Source organism: Harpia harpyja, chromosome 9 (genome assembly GCF_026419915.1).
Source record: "Harpia harpyja isolate bHarHar1 chromosome 9, bHarHar1 primary haplotype, whole genome shotgun sequence".
Classification (NCBI taxonomy): Eukaryota; Metazoa; Chordata; class Aves; order Accipitriformes; family Accipitridae; genus Harpia; species Harpia harpyja.
This window is the reverse complement of record NC_068948.1, coordinates 42,940,918-42,960,569: the sequence shown is the minus strand read 5'-3', so window position 1 is coordinate 42,960,569 and position 19,652 is coordinate 42,940,918. Positions and strand designations below refer to the sequence as shown.

At 41.5% G+C, this 19,652-nt stretch overlaps 1 long non-coding RNA gene across 1 annotated transcript; it reads left to right on the top strand.

Moving 5' to 3' along the window:
- The first annotated feature begins 211 nt into the window (after positions 1-211).
- LOC128145876 (uncharacterized) lies at positions 212-18,958 on the top strand. The gene is made up of 3 exons (XR_008236613.1): positions 212-665; positions 9,986-10,075; positions 16,407-18,958. It is a non-coding gene; the product is annotated as an uncharacterized LOC128145876 (long non-coding RNA).
- The last annotated feature ends 694 nt before the right edge of the window (positions 18,959-19,652 follow it).

Genomic DNA, 19,652 nt, shown 5'->3' with positions numbered 1-19,652 from the left:
ATGAAGATTGCCATGTATTTTCTTTGTGGAGCAAGGTCCCAGCTTAGCCTTCCAGCATGCGTGCTGAGGTACATTTGCCTGCTGCCCCCGTCTTTCTGGTGGCATCCCCCAACCCTGCCTTCTGACCGGGCTGGGGTTGTTCTGGGCGGCTCAGGTTGCTCTCATTCATGCCCTCCCTCATTTCCTTCTTTTTGCAGAGGCACGGCTGGGTCTCTGACAAGCAGACCATGTGAGTGCACTCTGCCCTGTAATCCAATAGGACATGTGCACTGTGCATGTTACAGGCTGGGCCCTATGTATAGCAAAGGCCTCTGTTTTCGGTCCAGAAGGCTGATTAGGAGAGACATGGTGCAAAGAGAGAGCAGTGTTGTGAGAGAGCCCTGTCCTGCTTCATTTCATGTACAATACTGCCTTTAGTTCCCTGTTGTTGGTTTGGAGGATGCACAGAGCAGCCCTGAGCCACCACAGCTCCCTGTACAGTCACTGCCTGTGTTAGTACAAGCCATGTGAGTCCAGTCAGGCGTCACGGTGTGCTGAGCTGACAGCACAGGACTAAAAGGTTACAACATCTTCACATTTGTTTTCCCACCTCCTCACTCCCATCCTCTGCCAGCTTTGCTGTATTGATTCCAGAGTCAGTGATTCAAAAACTGTCGCGAGTGATGGTGAGTTATACAGTCAAGGTGGAAAAGAACTGTCTCCTAAGAAAAGATCTGAGAGAGAAAAAATCAGAAAATGCTATTTAAATTGAAGAGTGGGTCAAGAGACCTGCCAAGAGAGAGGATGGATGTCTCCTGCAGACTTGGAGAGACAATGTAGCCTCGGGATAGCTTATCAAATAGAAATTATGGAGGACAGAGTATACGAGGACAGGGGGAAATAACGTGCACTGCCTATACACATTAGAGACAATTGGTAAAGCAGTTTGAGAACTTTGGATAGAAGATTCTTTATCAGCGTAAGTGTTCATCTATGATTGTCCAATAAAGCGGTGATGCTAGGGAGGTGCAGGAGGAATACTGAGGTCTCATTTTCCCAGCTCGTGTTTGTTATGTGTGGTAGTGTGCATGTGGAGGGGTTATTCCCAATCAGCCTGGGTTGGTTTTATTACCATTTGAGTTCGTGATTTGACATTTTACTACAGGCTTGAAGATCTAGACCCTCATTTTGGATTTATATGGTGTTCGTAATCTACAGGTTGCAGGTTAGATTGCAATTGTATTATATGGAATGAATTGTTCTAATAAGCTGCAATAGACATCGTGACTAATGCATATGTTTTATTGTATGCAGCCAGCTCTTAGAGTTTGTATTTATTTGCTCTAATTAAAATTACCAGCAAATGTCTTCACTGAAAAAACATGTATCAGTTAGTGAATCCTTGCGCTCTTTTTAGGTAGGATGTTTTCATTGTGCAGATGAGGAAACTGAGGTACAGGGGGATTAAACAATTTGTTCATAGTAAATAGCTGTCAGTCCAGAGATAGAGAGCAAGGACATAATGTGAGTAGAGGGAACCAGCATATTAGTGCATATTGTGTTGGAGTATAGGTCTTGGTTGTTGCTCATGCATAAGGTAGCCAAGTAATTACATTCTGGAGTAAAATTAGGATGCACTGGTACTCCATCCTTGTGATACCACAACTTGATCTTCCTTGTGTAGCCAAGACCATGATTTTTGCTTTCCCCTGGAAGCACAGAACTGAATTTGCCATCAGGTGTGGTATCAGAGTTGCGGGTGCCAACTACATTTTGTTCCACTGTATGCACATTGCATCCCCACATAACCCCGCAGTCAAAAATACAAAACAATCTGGCTAAAATTAAAACTGCATCTTAAATCCTCTCTGATGTTGCCTGAAGCTTTTTGTTCAGTTTATCTTCACAAGGTCACTGAGACAGAAGAGTGCATTCTCTGAGCATGTTGGCCTGGAGCCTTTCATGCAGATGCTTTCATTTAACATTTGGGACGTTCTCCTTCTCCCTTGGTCCCTTCCTTTTTACTCCCCCATTTTATAGATCTCTCTACTCCCCCCTTTTGAGCTCAAGATCCCTCAGATCAATACACATAGGAATAAAAGCTATGCTTTTTTATCACTTTAACATGTAATCACTAATCGTAAGCTTTCTGGGCACCCAAGCTGTCAGGGGCCAGAGACTGCTGGTCTGTCTGCCAGAGCTGCCACGTATGCTGCCTGCAGCACTGCCCTCGTCTTTGCTGTCATCCTGCCACGTGGAATATTTGTCTTGCAAAACCATGTGTTTGAAGCAAATTCTATTTCTGCCTCTTTCAGTGGCTTGCAGTGTGATCTTGGACTACTCACTTAAGATCAAAATAATAAATTCATGTTTCTTTGATTATTTTTTTTTTAATAGTCAAGAACAGGAAATTTCAGTTCAGGTTAATAATGACTGCATGCTCTGAGAGACATCCGAAGTCCTGTAAGATGAGCTTCCATTAAGATATCAAAAATTGGAAGCCACTTTGGAAGACTGAAGCCAAAGTTTAAGATCTGATAAAGGGCATAAGTGTCTATGAGTCTGGTACATGCTGTCTAGAATGTACACAGAATCGGAAGTCTTGTCCTCCTGTGCAGCAAAAACCAGTGTGAGAGAAGAGCAGTGCAAAAAGGCTTTGTGTCAAGTGAGAAGCTGGCCCTAAACTTCCAGGTCTCATTTTCTCCAGCTCTGCAGTGGGAATAATTGCAAATACTTTACTCATATATACGTGTTAAAAATTAGTAAAATGTCCACTTGAATGTTCTTAATTAGCAAATATATAGCAAATACATATGAGAGATTTGAGACATATATATGAGAGATTTGTAGGCAGCACACTTTTAATTTGCAGCAAGCTGCTGCAAGAAGAAAACAGCTGTTTCCAAAATAGTTAATTAAATTAAGGCAAAAACTAGAATGTTAGTTCAGATAGTTCAGGATTCTCTTTCTCTTTCCATTCCGCATTAGGCAACACAGACTGAACAGTAGGCCACATGAGTTACTGTGTAATCTGCTGTGTAAAAAACCCATATTTAATACCTCCTTAATGGGGATGTTAAGATGGATTAATTGTTCTTTGTTCTGGTCTCTGAAGATAAAGGGTAATGACTATTAATTATGTGTAATTGAAAAATTGCTCTTTCACAAAGAATCCAATAGCATTAGTGGGATTTTAACTTCTTGCCACCTATAGGGAGGCGTACAACATTCCATAATGTTATGGCAAAGACTGCCATAAACTTAAGAATGGCCTCTTACTCAGAGAGACTTACTCACCTGCCAGCCCGCACTTGAGACCAGTATTTTCAAGATAACAGATCTCAGAGCATGCTGGTGAGACAGGACTCAGTGTTTTGTTCTGTGCTGAATGGCACTTAAACAGAAGATGCAATTTGTAAGGCTGGTTGTCATTGGTGATGCTGCAAGACTTTTCCTCCGTAAAGTTGCAGAAACCTGTGGAACAACCAAAGGTAAACCAAAGGGAAAGTATTAGGAACAAACAAACAACAATAATGACAACAACAACAAAACAAACCCTTGAGCTTGCCTCTCTGGGAAGGAAGCTTTTGAAAAAAAGAAAAAACAACCCATGACTCTCTAGTAACCAGTACTTCACCTGTGGGTAAGCACAGACAGTAGAGGTGTCTGATAAAGAGTGGAGACTATGTTGAGATATTTATGTTAAGGTGAAAAAGAAAAGAATGTTATGATTTTTACAAGGGTAGAGCATGTTCAATTATGTAAGATTAGTAGATTGGTTAGCCTGAGACCTGAAATTCCTAACTGCCCCACTGATTTCTGGTGTTAATTAGAACTCCTCAAAATATTTAGGTGCATAACTTCCTTTGATTTCACTGGGAGTTGGGCACCTTCATATGCATAAAAGTCTGGCCCTTAAGCTCTCTAGGCCTCAGTTTCACATAGGCAAAATGAGGATAACATTCTTCTACTTCAAGGGGTGCTACAAATAAATTATTGAGTTATTATGCACTTAAGTAATATAATAATTGAGATAATAGAAGCTCTTATGGTATAAACATAGCCTACCCTGAGCCAACTTCTTCACATATGAGTTGGTGTAGTGGCTACTCTGAAATAAGAATGATGAGTCTAGTGTTGCTTGTCTTGCAGATCTTTGCTCTCTGCTTTTTCTTTCCATTGAATTCCCATGTGCAGATTAAGCCAGGGTCCTATTTTACAGTAAGGTGTATCTGCTTATGTTGCCATATACTGAACAATCCTTTCTCTATGTGGCTTTATGTTTAACGCCAGCAGCCTAGAGCAGCACCGAATCAGAGATGTCTTCCGCAGAGCACTTGTCTCCCTAATGAGGGAGGCAATGAAAAACATTTTCCAGTGCATCCATCACTCAGCAGCTGTGGTGCTGAGGCGAGAGGACAGGCATCCTAGAGCAACCTTATATAATCCATGCCTGCTGCCTGGCTCCGGCAGGGCAGTAGCAATGCGTGCTGGCGAGGCGGGGGGCTGCGGTGGAGCTGCTCAGTGGGGGTACGGCCGGGGCTCCCCTTGGCAGCTGCAGGGTCTTGGCTTGTACTGGTGTCAGCTTGGTGCAAGAAGTATGTCAGTCACTGCCTAGTTGGGGCACACAGGTCTCAACTCTTTGCCTGACCCACTCCGACAGAGACCTCCCCACCTGTCTGTTCTTGCCTAGATCCAATTTTAGCTGCAGCATCCCACTGCCCAGCACAGTAAGTGAAAGCCCCTCAAAAGCAGAGCAGGGTGCAGTGTATGAGTGCAGATTTGGGTGGGGAGAATCGGCAGTGACTCTTTTTATGTCTGCTGTGCTGACTGGGGGTGCTCGCAAGGACTAGTAAGTGCAAAGAGATTTCCAGAGGCAGTGGTTGTTATAAATTGAAGACGACAAAAAGCACTGGAAGCATCTGACCTATTTTGGGAAGCTTGCTGGGGCCTTTTGCTTTTCTTTTTTTTCTTTTTTTTTTTTTTTCCTAAACGTGTCACCTGAGTCAAAGAGACTGTAAATATTTGTCACTTTTCCTAACTGTGTGCACCATGAAGACAGAAGCAAACTCAAAAATATCTTGCTGCATTTGCTAGGCTGATTCCACCAGTTGCCCTGAGGGCATAGGGTTTGAGCTGGCACTTGAGATGACTTCTGCCTGCTGCTGGTTGGTCCCAAGCTAAAGCTCCTGGTGATGCACATAGCAACCTTCTTGCAGTGCTTGATGGCATCTGCCACAGTGAGATGATTTGGGGGCAGTTGACCCAGGGCATGTCCCTCAGGCCACCTCAGTAAAATTCCGTAGTGCTCATGCTGGAACTCAAGCAGTTGTTGCTATGTGACCTTCTCTGTCCCTGTTTCATACCTGTGATGCTTAAAAGATCACGTTTATCCTGCTGTAACATTAGTGACTTAATTAGAGCTGAATTTGGTCCTACTGCCTCTGAACATGAGCAGCTTCCATCAAGTCATCTAAAGGATCAGATCTGGTTTCTTCTCTCTGTCAGTACTGGTGGCATCTGGTTTCATTTTCCATCTTTCCTAAGGGAGCTCACTTTTCCCCACATTTCAGCATATGCCTGTTGTATGTCAGCACCCCGGGCTGCCTGTGTCTCTGTGCCAAGCCAAGTACCACTCTTGCAGCCAGCAAAGGTAGAGAAGATGGTGTAGAGACAGAACGTGAGACACATCAAGAATTGGTGTTGTGGACTGTGTGTAGCTTAAAACTAGTACCTGCTTATGGGTCAAGAAACCAAGCTGGAGCCAGTTAAGTGTGGTGGTTCTTTTTCCGCTGTGTAGGATGTGTAGAGGTAGCAAGATCTTCATCCTGTAGTGTCACAGGAGCCAGTGTTTTTGCACAGCATGGCTCCTCTTTGTTGATACCATAATGGGTGCCTAAGGGACTTCTCAGGGTAAATAGCAGGGTGGGGCACTGCTGATGAAACAGCAGGGCTAGCAGAGGACACGGTACTCCCAGCATCATAACTTAATGTCCAGCACTGTCTGCATGACATCCCCATTTATTTCTAAATATGCTGATGTGGGAGATTTTCTACATGTGATGGTTTGTTGCCAGGAGTTGCATTGATTCTTTTAGCTTGTTCCATCTCTTCTCCTTCCCTGTCCCCACCCCAACCACTTGGCCAAAACAAAACTCCCTCAGCTTTCTTTGTGGCACACAGAGGGACAGCTATTTAAGCAGTAATTATGAAGTTCTTTTTTGTAAGATGTAGTATTTTAAAACAGCGTAAGATTATGATTTTGAGTATTTATTAGATTCCCCTAAAACATACATTGAGCTTCAGCTCTCAACATTTTTATGTATATTGCTGCATAGATAAACCTATTGCTTGAAAAAGCATACAAGCTCTCCATTATTTCTCTATTATTATGTTACTCAGTAAGAACAACATCTGTGAGTCAGATCACAGACATTAACAAAATAATTTAAAAATAATTTTATTTAATTAATTTACTTAAATTATACATACTGAGCTCTTTTATTTTGGAGACTTGCACGGTGCAGGTGTTTCTCTGTAAGCACGGGGGCAAGCAACTTCATTAGTCTTTTAATAGTCTCTTAGTAGCAGAGGCTGATGGTGTCACCTTATATTGAAGCTCATTTTTCAATAAAAATGAAGCAGTTTATAACATGGATACAGAGCTCCTGCTCCCATTCACATTCCCTCCTACTCTACCCCGTATTCTGTAACAGAAGGATACCACAGTGACAAACACAGAAAATTGAAAGACACATACTAAATCTCAAGTTCAGTTCTTCAGCGTCTTTCACACATTATAGCTTTATAGAGGAAGGTGACGTTTAGAGGACAGGGTATAAGTAACTTTAGATTAAGTAGTGGACGTAAGGACTTCATATCCAAGCAGACTGTCTTTCTGGCTGTCAGTGCCGTGTAACCATGTCACCGATATCCAGTCTGATGTTTTCTTTATTATTATTCATAAGCTCCCATGCTGAACAGCAATCAGACTCTTCAGGCTGTGCCATCTTGGGAATTATCACACTTGCAGGGCGGTTGAAGTCACTTCGCCTCAAGTCTTCTGTGTCTGAAAAGTGCCCAAGGCTAATCACTGTGAAATGTGATGCCTGTCATGTCTTCTTGTTCAAGTATGTGCGGCAGGCCTGTCATTCACTAAAAGCCTTAACATCTGTTATTACATGGTAATCCTCACGCATCAGGCTTCCAAATAAGAAACTGGTGGAGCCCAGCAAGGTATGGCTCAGCTTTAGTTTGCATAATTCCCAGAATGCAAGGCAACTTGCTCTCCCTTCTGAAATCATTAATAAGCAATAAGAATATTATATAAGCTGGCATCTTTTTTTAAACCATGATAATTTCAAATGCTATTATAATTAGGACGAAGATGAGAGTTTGAGCTGGGGGAGGGAACAGACAAAGGATTAAGCTGATCTCCACCATGACGTTAGAAGGTGGCTTTGTCTGTTATATCCTAGTTTGGACAATAATGGATACACTTTAGGCACATGAAGAGGCAAATAGACAATTAATTTAAAAGTATTAATCCTTTTCATCCTGAAATGTTATCTCTTGGCATAAATAGGATCACAGCTTTCCAGTCCACTTATATTCTGACTAACTGACCCTGTAGAAAAAGCCTGAAAAGCAATACATGTTTGTGTTTTATCCTGATGACTATCCACTCCATAGTGGGTCAGATAAAGTGGACAAAAATATTATGTTGCTGAGAATATCTTTGTTTAAGCCAGAGTGACTGCTAGCTGATTGCGACTACAGCGCTATCACATCGTAAGAGATGTGGCCTCTCGGGTAGCGGGTCCCAAGCCCTGACAGATCAGATGTGATATTTTCATGAAGAAAAGTTTAGTGTCTGGATCGAGCAGGCAGGATTTGCTGGAGAAGGAAAACCAGGTGAAAGTATGGTTTATAGATGTAACTAATAGGGCCGCTTTCTTTGGAAAAGGGAAGATTTAAAAAGTCACTTGTCAAAATCATTTTCCCTCTAACGCTGCAGCAGCCCTCAGATCTGAGCATGTTCCTGATGTTCCCCCTCACTCACATGCACGAACACGGGGAGGCAGGCGGGAGGAGGCAGCTGCACTGACACACTATGGGGTTTGCAAGAACACGATAGCAATTTAGCAGAATGATTAAAAGATTGCAAACATTTATTAATAGCTTTGCTGCTGCAGCAGCTCTGCTGGAGAAGCCTTGCTTCCTCAGGGATGCTCTTACCTCCTGCCCGTTCCCTTCCAGAGCTCTAGAAATGGAAAAGTCAGGTTTGGACTCCGTTTCAGTTTAAAGCCACAGCTACACACAGTACTGCAGACCACTTTATCCCACTACCTGGGCAAGAGGACAGGGGGGAACTTCAGTGTGAGAAAGAAACAAGAGAAGGTACGCAGAGCAAAAAGAAAGAATTTTTTCTTTTCAGCTATTGCTTGGCCTTTCTTTTCTTCCCTGTGTTCCTCTCCCTTTCTCTCATTGCTCATCTTTACCCGCTGCTTCTCCTCTCCCTTGGGACAGAGCAACTTTTGTTCAGTGCATTGGCACTAGATTCAGATGTGGGTCTACAGTGTCTTTTTGATACTGTATAAGAAAATCAGTGAAGGACAAGTACAAAAGCAGTATTGGAGAAGATCTGCTGAAAGTTCTGCAGAGCAAATTGCCTAACACGAGCACAATCAGTTCTTTTGCAATTCTCATGACTCTGTCGTCGTCTCCTCAGATTTTTTACCTTTAACATTGGGGAAAGGGAGGAGGTGAAGGTTCAATACCAAAAAAAAAAAAAAAAGAAAAAGAAAAAGAAAGGAAAGGGCAGTTGGCTGAACAAGAAATCACCTTATACTTCATGGCCGATCCTGCTGAACAGCAGTAAACACAGTAAATGAGATGGGCAATTCTGATGTTTGAGTGCACAGTATCCGAGACATTTTTATCCCATAGACCAGATGACGGTGACTGACTGATATAAGTTTGCAACAGGAGGATATTTATCCGACACATACGGTGACCTCCTCCATATTCCTATCCACAGTGGAATAATAACTTCTTTCACCTTTTTTTTAAACTGGGTCCTAAGAGAAACTAAAATGTCTGGACAGCCTAAAAGGAATAAATTTTTTCTGCTAAGCAATGATGACAGCAGATATGACTACTTGTGTCCCCGTCATTATCTAAAATCCTGCTTGTAGCTGGGTAGGATAACAGTGCACCTCAACCATGGCTTTCCCCATACAGCATAGCCAAGTGACTGGATGTGCCATTGGGCATCAGCAGCTGACTACCTGTGCTTGACTTTTTAGTTCCATCAGGAGAATTTTTCTTCTATTCATACACACAATTTAATCATGCCACTTGGCAATTTAAGAAAAACCTCATTGCATAATCACTACATCTCTGCTTAATGCAGTAGAATAGGCAGAAGGGAAAGTGAGATGGATCCAGTGGATCAGAAAGGAGAAAAAATATGGTGGTGCAAGGATGCAGGAAAGAAAATAGATTTGAACTGAGTCCTACATTATTCTGACCTGAATCTGCTTTGGGTTGATTTGGCTTTTTTTGAACTGTTTCCCCTATTCCTTGAAGTTTTTGGTCAAAATATTTCCTTTGTCAGTTCTCAAGTGCAGTGTCCAATTTGGAACTTGACTAGCATGAATTTTTGTCTCTTGCAAGGGGATGTTGCTTATGAAAAACATCTGATTATCTCTGTTCACTTCTGTACACCATGCTTTTCTTAGGATGACCTGGGAAACTACACAACCTGAGAGATAAGTGTAAGCCCCACAGAAAACTTCCTCCCTTGGGATGTTTAAGGAAGGTCTGTATAAATTTCTGGAGAGCTTGGCAGGCAGCCTCTAGGGCCTTAAAAAGGCCTGCTTTTCTAGGGAATGAGTATAATACTTTGAATAATCCTAGTATAAAAGACAAAGAACCCACATGCAATTGTAGTTGATACCATGAATGCATTTGGGCTAATTGCTTCTTCACTTTTTGTCTTTAGGAGCTGGAATTCCCTGTGCTCAGAGTAGCTGAAGAATGCCGTAGATGAGGATGAAACAGACCTGGACATTGGAGAGGTACCTGGTCTCAGGTGAGAAAGGATGTAGACAGGATCTTGCAAACACCAGTTCAACAGAAGGAACTACTTTCAGAGATACTTTGTGTCTCTCATTTCTTGTCTGATGACTGCAAATGGCAGGCCTTTCCAGGCAGTAGCAGCTATATAGCTTCAGCTGCTCTGTCAAAGTTCTCATCCTTTCCTGGCAGTAGCTATTTCATTTGCATTGGTTTCAGTATCTTTAATTTCCAAGTTTGCTGTGTGCGATAACAAGAGGATGCCTTACAGTCTTGGGACAATTAGGAAACCTGTTGGTGGAATTGTTTTGTTGTTTTTTTTTTTCTCATTGTGGTGGTTTAACCCCAGCCAGCAACTAAGCGCCACGCAGCTGCTCACTCACTTCCCCCCCCTCCACCCAGTACAATGGGGGAGAAAATCAGGAAAAGAAGTAAAACTCGTGGGTTGAGATAAGAACAGTTTAATAGAACAGAAAAGAAGAAACTAATAATGATAATGATAACACTAATAAAATGACAACAGTAATAATAAAAGGATTGGAATGTACAAATGATGCGCAGTGCAATTGCTCACCGCCCGCCGACTGACGCCCAGTTAGTCCCCGAGCGGTGATCCCCCCACTCCCCCTCCCCCCAGTTTATATACTAGATGTGACATCACATGGTATGGAATACCCCGTTGGCCACTTTGGGTCAGCTGTCCTGGCTGTGTCCCCTCCCAACTTCTTGTGCCTTTCCAGCCTTCTTGCGCCCTTCTAGCCTTCTTGCTGGCTGGGCATCAGAAGCTGAAAAATCCTTGACTTTAGACTAAAGTTGACTTATCAACAACTGAAAACATCAGTGTTATCAACATTCTTCTTATACCTAGCTCAAAAACATAGCACTATACCAGCTACTAGGAAGACAATTAACTCTATCCCAAGTGAAACCAGGACACTCATGTCCTGAAAGGCTGTTTTGGGATGTGTTGGCCTTTACAAATATTTAAAGCAAGAAATTGTATTTTTTCAGTATTTCCCCTGCTCCCATCAGAACCTCAACCCTCACTAAGGCTCCTGCCTCCCATATACCTCATTGTCTTTCTACTAGCTATTTTCTTGCTCATTAATAAAAATTATAATGTACTTCTTAAGTATGGGAACCACCATCCTCTGACTACACCATTAGCATTCCCTCCCATTGTTAGGACAGATGCTCCCTCTGGGTAGGCTGGGCATATCTCTTGAAGTAATTGGAATTGTATCTTTGCAAATGAGCAAAGAATTTGCTTTCTTAAGTATTGAGCTATCTCTCTATGTCATATATCTTGTAGTGGCTGCTATGTCTGTATCCAAGTGGCAAGTAACAGGACTACAGCTATGGTTAAAATAACCTGCATTGAGATTCAAATACAACAAAGGACCAAAGTGTTAAGTTTCTCAGTTGATAAATGCATTTATTAGTGAGAGTAAAAAATCCTAGACTGCTAAGAAATTGATGAAATTCCAGGAGTTCACCTATTCTATCCTTCTCCCATCATTAAAGGAAGATAGAGGTTTGACATTGTTACCAAGGGGTTGACCTTTGCAATTTTCTTTCTTAGCCTCGTACAATACAGGAGCTGGTGACAGCACTCAGGTACAGCCCAGATACATCCTTGAGACACAATTAGTCTGCGGTTGTACAAACTTTGTAAAGCTTGGATTCCACAGGGAGGCTAAGAAATATACGGATCAATAGCAATGTGGCTAGATCTTTTCTAATGGCAAAATTTAGAGATGAGAGAAAAGATGGTGATGAGCCTGTCCCTTCTGCACAGTGAAAAGTAAGGAGGTGAGGATCTTCTGTTGTTACTTACTGATAGGGGAACATCACAAGAGAAAACTGATATTCTTCTTTGTATCCTTGTTAGGAGACAGAGAAGAGGTAACAATGAGGAAAGGGAGGAGAGGTTAGAGGTGATAGCAGAAAGGAGAATTGTCCTTTTATGGGTGCCAGGTACTAGTAAATAACTTCCTAAGTGCTGAGAAGAAGGTACAAAACAGGACAGGGGTCTTTTCAAGGTTTAGGTTCTTCTATGGAGTAAGTCCCTTCTGTTTAGAAAAAAAAAATCATCAAGGATAAAATACTCCTAGACAACATGAATATAGAAATGATGAAGCTGCACATGATGAACTTATAAAATTCTGAAGTAGGTCGGTTTTAAAACTCTACCAGAACAAAGTCATTAACTTTTAACAGAATGTACTTTGTTGGTTTGATGATGAATTAAAAACTGGAGGGAAAATGAAAAGGCAGCTCATGTAAAACTGCATCATCCTCTGCCTCCATTGAGACAATACTGTATCACCTCTGCTGGTAGCAAAAAATTTGCCAGGCTTTGTCATCATTTTGCATCACAGCATGACCCGAAAGCAAACATACCCTCTGCCGTCACACGGTACACTGCCAGGGAACACTTGCAGAACTACAGTGGCCTTATAGCTGGGGAATGTTGCTCTTGTCAGCACTACTGAATGCTGACAAACCAAGGGAATTGAAATATATTGCTCTATTTATTCTGTTTGTGTGGATCTTCATCAGCCTTACCAGTTTTCAGTTTTCAGTTCCAGTAACAGCTATGTGAATTTTATTTTTCAAGATTCTACTTGCAAAGATTTAGCTGCAACTGAACTGTAAGATATTCCTGATTGCCTGTCCTGTTGTCCAGAGCTTCCTTTCTCACACAATGCTTGAGTGAGCCATGGGTCACAGCCATTAAACTTAGTTTATGGAAAACATACCAGAATCACTTTGATCACATTATCTTAAGCTCTCCATTTGAAAGAAATGTAGCACTAGGAGATTTCCTCACTTCCTATCTCCAAATCTTGCTTTTTTTTATAACAGTAATACTGGCTTCCAGACCCTGCTTGTCTTCGTCTTCAGCACTGACTTTGTATTTCCTTCCCTACCTGATACTCTTTTCCTTCCTTTTAACCCAGTATTGGTTTAAATTATTTCCCGCACCGTAAGTACTCACTCCCAACCCCTCCAATCTCTGCTAATCACAGCAAATTGGTATGTTTATCTTGGCTAGGACTTGCACTTTACTTACTTACATAGGTGTTTATCCAGAAGTTCAAGAAGCATCTATCTTTATTGCCTTAGGCTTGAGAAAGGCCATGTTTCAGGAGAGCTCCATTTGCCTCTGAATAAAGCCTACATGAACAAAACAAATAATCGCTAGAATTTCTTTACTCTGGTCACCTGACGTCCTATGCAAGTTCAGGAAATCACACTGGGGAACACTGCTTTCCTGCAACAGGACTAGAAGAGATACAGCTGTCTATCAGCTCCATGCATTGTCTTGTTTAGAAGAGGATGTGGGTCCTGGGTGAATTGCTCTCACAATGGAATAAGCAAATCTGTCTGACTTTTCTTATTAAAATTCTCATGTTCTTTCCTCATAGGAAATACAGAGGTGTGCCTAGTAGCACCCCTCACCTAGTGGTGAGGGTTTGTCAGCTCACCTACTTGTTGCTGTGTCCATCCACTAAACAATGTCACCAAATCTTGGTAAGGAGAAGTTCTTTGTAAGTAGAATGAGAGGTTCACTTTTAGAGATCTGCTCAATCATTTCCATAACAAACCAATTAATGGGTTAGAAGCTCCTGTTGAAAACCAGGGTGGCATGGATAATGATGTGGACAGAGGGGGCTGAAGTGCCAGTGTTGGTTTCTAAGCACTCTGATGGATTTTACATTATTCTTATCCACAAAGTGATGTGGCTTTCGGGTGCTGATGAGTAATGAGTAGAGCTAGTTTGTTTAGTGTCCCTGTCCCCCAAGGCCACTGCCCTTTGAGAGAGAACAGTGTGTACCACTGCGTTTGGCAGCCACGCTCCCAACCTGACGCAGTTGATTTGGGGGGGCCATGGAGCCAGCAGAGATGACTCATTCCGCCTCAGTGGCTCATTGAGGAGCTGCAGGGAGAAGCTATTTATAACCAGACCTTTCAGGTTCAGTGCAGCAGCATCTTCAGTGGCGGGGGGGGACAGGAATGGGGATGGCACATACAACTTCTCAGATGCAGATCAACTGCCACTCCAACATTGTCCCTAGAGCCACATAGCCACCAGCTGACTTCAGCCAGTCCTTTTTCCCAAGCCTTTTGCTCAGCTGTCTGGGTGCTCTCGTCCTGGTGTAAGATTCTGCTGATAACTCATCAGCTCCTCAAAGAGCAGGGAGACAACTGTGAATGTCATCAGTGTGAACAAAACACAAACTCCTTCTACTGTAGCTGCTAAGCTGACTCTTGCCGATTCTTTCTGACCCATGGCCATAGAATTATCATCTTATCTTTTCTTTGTCTCTGTCCCTGTTTATCCCTGGCTTGCCATTAAGATGAGCTTTTTTCATGGGCGTTTTCAAACAGTCTTTTTGCTGCCAGCAAATCCCATTTAAACCTCCTGGGGTTTCTCTTATATACAAGCTAACACTATAATTTATAAAACTGTAGTTGTTTTTCCCATCTTGCCATGGACTCATTTCATCTTCAGGTGCTTCCATGACTCCGTATGTGAAACAGAGATAATGATACCCCCTGGGTTAAGCACAGTGTGATCTACAGCTATGAAACACCACCTAAGTGGTAGTATTATTACCAGAGAGAGTCACAGAACAATAGGAAAGCATATTACACAACAGTAGAGGACAGCATGTGTTAAAGAAAATATTTACTATGAACACATACATCTTTGTATCTAGGTAACTGTGGCCTTTATCTTGAAGCATATTAGCATACATTAAAATTATTGAATTTTATGTTAAACTAAACTTCTTCAAGTTGTCTGTTCTCTTAACTGGCTTTTGAATTCAAAGCCACATGGCACCAGGGATCCTGTTGTGTGAATGCTTACCTTGTTCTCATTCTACCTCTGCCCTATTCTTAAACCAATTTGTGTGTCTGGAACTGGGCTGTGGTTAGATGGCTCCTTGGCTCCTGTCATTCTGTTCATTCTTCCTGTAGCTTAAATGCTGCCTGTTTGGCTCTTCATCTTCTCTTTTCTTGTCTCTACTTATTTCTTCCTAACGCTTCTTCACTAAGTAGACAATTGGCTCTGCAGTATATGACTGGTGTACTGTTCGATGAGTATAAAGTCTCAGCACATTGTTAAGGCCATTTGGTAGATCTGTAGGTTTCTCTGGTGTTCTCTCTTTTGGCTCTCCTGCATCACTGTGCTGTGGACCCAGAGGCATACTGGCCTTTTTTACAGTGGGTTGTATTTATTATCTTCATACAGAAGCTGTACTATAAATAATTCTTGCCTTCAGTTTTGGCAGCCAACTAAAGGGGAAGTCTACCCTGCATAAACCAAACAGTGCTGTGATGATAATTTCTTTCTTGAAGCCCCATTATGAGGCTGCAGAGATTTGTGAATGTGAGACATACATACCTTATATGCTTCAGCTCATAATCTGGGCTGGAGGTGGCCTCTGCACAGTAGCCCCAACTCTCCCTAGCTGCCACATTATTTTCCTGAATCTCAGTTTCGTTTTGGAAAAAGTAGGCCTCTGGCTCTTATGGTTGCAAATAAGCCTCTGAAACATCAACAAAATGTAGCTGGTGCAGAGATATTTGTATTGGTATTGAGAGAAACAGACCATATTTCAGGGACATGGAGTGTCGTGTTTATTTTTTTGAGTGGTAAACTAAGATGTGCAGTGATTATAACTATGTCAGCTTTGCTCCTTGTCTCTTTCTTCAGCAAATTTTACACAGTAGATAAAATGGTTCTTAGAGCTGTTGGTTTATCCTTTCAGCAGCTGCCTTGTCTTCCCTTTGGCACCTTGGCCACCCGTGAGCACAGTGTATGTAGTGCGGCTGGTTCCCCTGCGTGTCTTACCACCTCCCCTTTGCTTGAGGCTTGTGACATTCTTGAGCAGACCCCTGGAAAGGGATCCCAAGGACGGGTGCTATGGCCAGAGAGCGCACAAGGAGGTGTGTCCAGGTTTGGCTCCAGGAACCCAGAACTAAGAGGGCCAGGAGGGGAAACCAAGAGTATGCATACATGTCAGAGACTGAAAGGATTTACCTCCCTGCATTTCCAATTGCTTGTTTTCTATCTGGGGAAAATCCCTTTTGACAGCCCAGGCGGTGAGCTTCTAATTCCTGTCTCAGGCTCATTTTTCACTTCAATCCCTCAGCGAACGGATTTTAATGCTTGATGGATTCAAACAAAATTATTTCCGTTCCTGTGGCTTTGCAAAAGCCTCTAGGGGGGGGGTGTGTGTGTGTGCACGCAGGGGAGGAGGGATGGGGCTTGTTTTCTTTACACTCCAGTAAGCCTCCTCTCCAAGGGAAACATATTTCATTTATTCATTTAGGGCTTTCTTGCTGATGATTCCTCCCATGCTGTCCTCCTGGCTCTTGGGTCACAGGAGGACCTGTAAAAGATTTGCTGTTCCAAGGGGTACAGGATGCAATGTTCCAGATCAGCATTTCTGCTGCAAGTGGGGATTCAAATAATGTGACCAGACTGTGCTTCCAGGAATAGCACTGGATTGGGGGGAATAACTGTGGGAAAACTTTCATATTCCCCAGCTCTAGCTGCGAGTGAGACAACACCACAAGCTGAGAGATGGGGTTAGCGATTGAAGCGTTGTCTGGGTAATCGGCAGTCTTTAGCATTGACATCTTGTTTGAACATGTGTACAATTCACCATGCTGCTATTGTAATGGACAACTATTGCTTTTTATTACAATTTCCAGCCTCTCCTGCCAGCGGAAATCACTGTAGGGAACTGTGCAAGGGCTCTGCTTGCATAACCTTCAGTAATCAGTCAGAATTTCAGTTGCTCAGCCACCATGTGTTTCTGCCGGGCTTCTTCCACAGAATTCCTGTGCCTGGGAGGCTAAACTACTTAACTGCTCAATATCTCTCACCCTTCTATCCAAGCCAAATCATCATCATAACAAAAATTAACAAAGAAATCATTGTATGATACGTGGCGCTAATAATTACTTATAACCAGCATGCTAAAGATCCTCATTATTCTCTGAAGGATTTAGAATGTAGCATGAAGTTGATGATGTCTCTTGATGTATAAAACTACTGTTGTTAGGGTGTGCTAAGCCCACTTGGTGATACCATATCTAGATTAAGTTGTTTCAACTTATTATAATTGCTACCAAGCTGTCACTTGCTCAGGCAAGGAAAAAATATTGTTCCTGGAGTTGGAAATGTGTTGTGTGTTCCTCTTCAGCATATGCTTGTCTTCTAGGACAACCTCCTATGTCCACAGCCTCCTGTGAATATTTGTTTAGAGCAATTGATTTTCATCATAAATGTGTATTGTGTCATGCTTATAAAGCTGGTGGATCCAGGGACTATCAGGTGTAGCCTGCGAGTTTGTTCTGTTTTATCTATCTCTTCATATTATTTCAAAACACCAGTTCCTCTAACTTCAGCTTTTTTCAGTATAAGTATTCTAATTCTCATTTTTTGTTTTGTTAAATACATTGTCTACAGGTGAGAAGCCTTATTTTATTAGTGTGGTTTTCTAATATGTTGCATCAGACACTATTAGCTTGCATTATAAATACTCAAAATTATACATAAAGCATACCTTGAAGTTTTAGTTGTAAATACAGTAATAGCATTTCAGGAATTATTTACTTTATCTAGTTAATATATTCTTGCTTGTAATCGTATATTTATTTCAACCTTGTCAATAATCCCCAAGCTTTTGAGCCACGGACAGTAAATTGAAGTGTTAATGAACTTTGGATCTTCATTAATAAAATCATGCTAAGTCTGTTATGTAGAAGAGGCCGCTAATTTATGAACCAGTAGATACTGACTAACCTGAAAGCTTCAGCTAATTGTTACAGCAATGGTATAGGCAAGTCCCCTTTTACATGTCTTTAGATTGTAAAAAATAAATAAATCTAATTGACATTTGCCAAAGGATCAATAAGAAATTGAATTAAATGTGAGTAAAGAGGGAGTTCTTAAATTTCTATCTTGTCTTTCTGATGGAAAATGTGGAGATTTTACTGCAGAAGTAACTGATTCATTAACCTTGTGCTTTGTCACCACAGAAAGGAAGTAGACAAATATTTGGAAAATGTGTGTTTTAAATACTCTCTTGTTTCAGCCAACGTTCTGGATTGCTTGTGTGGTATTAATAATGTTTATTAATATTTTGGTTTAACATTTTCCTGTCACCAGTGTTCCTTTTGCCAAAGGCATGAGTTGTGAATCCAGCTGGATACCCGGGGATTGGATTTACTTGCTGCAGATCAAATTATCTAATATTAAATACATATTAGCATCTGACTGCACCAGTTTTATCAACAGCATTTGCCAATAACTGATAACTTATTTTAATACTTGTTTCTACCACATTGTTGGACTGAGGATAATGGAAATGAGCATTTATCTATAGTGACAGAATACTGTGTCAGTGCCACTGAGAAAGCATCATGTTGGGTTTTTTCTTTCATTTGTTGTCTCTTTTACTTAGTTGGCAACTCTGAGACCAATAAGCCTTTCCTGCATTGGAAAGTCTTAAGAGATACGGGTGGCATCTTTCAGCTGGAAAATCAGTATCAAGCTTTTCTTTGCATTCCATGTTGTACCAACTTTCCTATGCGTGCTGCCATTTGCTCAAGTCTAGGGCTTGCTGTGCCTTTGCACAGTGAAAATACTCTTAGGCACAACCCTTAAATGTTTTTCAGTCTCCTATTTACTTATATATCCAGTCTCTATAATCCTTTAATGGTGACAGGCTTATCAGTGTAATCTCTGAATTTTACCTGAATATCCCTTGCTCTCTCTGTTGTGTTTTTTTTTTATTGCACATAAGACTGCTTCTAGCATTGTACTCACTTGTGTGCCATTGTCCAATTTAATAAATGTTTCATTTCCTTTCAAGCTCATAGCATATTCATTTATCACCGCAACACTGAGGTTTTCTTCTATGAACAGTTTACCTGAGGTAGCAATGCATGATCTTGTCTGTGTCGTGCAAGCTCTGCTGCTGCTTGCAGGATTTGCGAAGCTGATCTGTGACATTTCTTGCATCTTCTCCCATATGCCAAATATTTTCTCAGTCCATCCTGGTTGTCATAGTATGTATGTGATTCTACATGATTTTATCTTTGAGCTTAATACGCTTTTCTCTCTCAGATCTCTTGCATGGTGTATTTTGTGTTTTCATTATGTTTAGATCTGACTTGCACTTAATTCTGGACTGGATGATTGCCATAGGTTGGTTCTTTGACCTTCTATCAGTCTTGAAAATTTTGAGGGAAAACCAATTCCCTAATATGAGGACAGAGCATAATTTGAATTTTTAGCAAAAATCTCAGGAGACACACCCCTGAGTAATCTTTGAAAAGGTAAGAATCAGCCAGGCACGTGCATTTCTTCAGTTCCGCTTTCCTTTTTTATATTTGCCCCCAAAATTTAATGTAGAGATTTTTTTTATGTGAAGTGCAATATCTCACAATGTATACAGATTTCTAAGGGGTTTTCACTGCCAGAATTGACTGGAACCTCTTAAACATTTCAAATGCATCAAAATTGAGTATTAAGAAAAATAAAGCTTCTGACTGTCTTCCTTTTT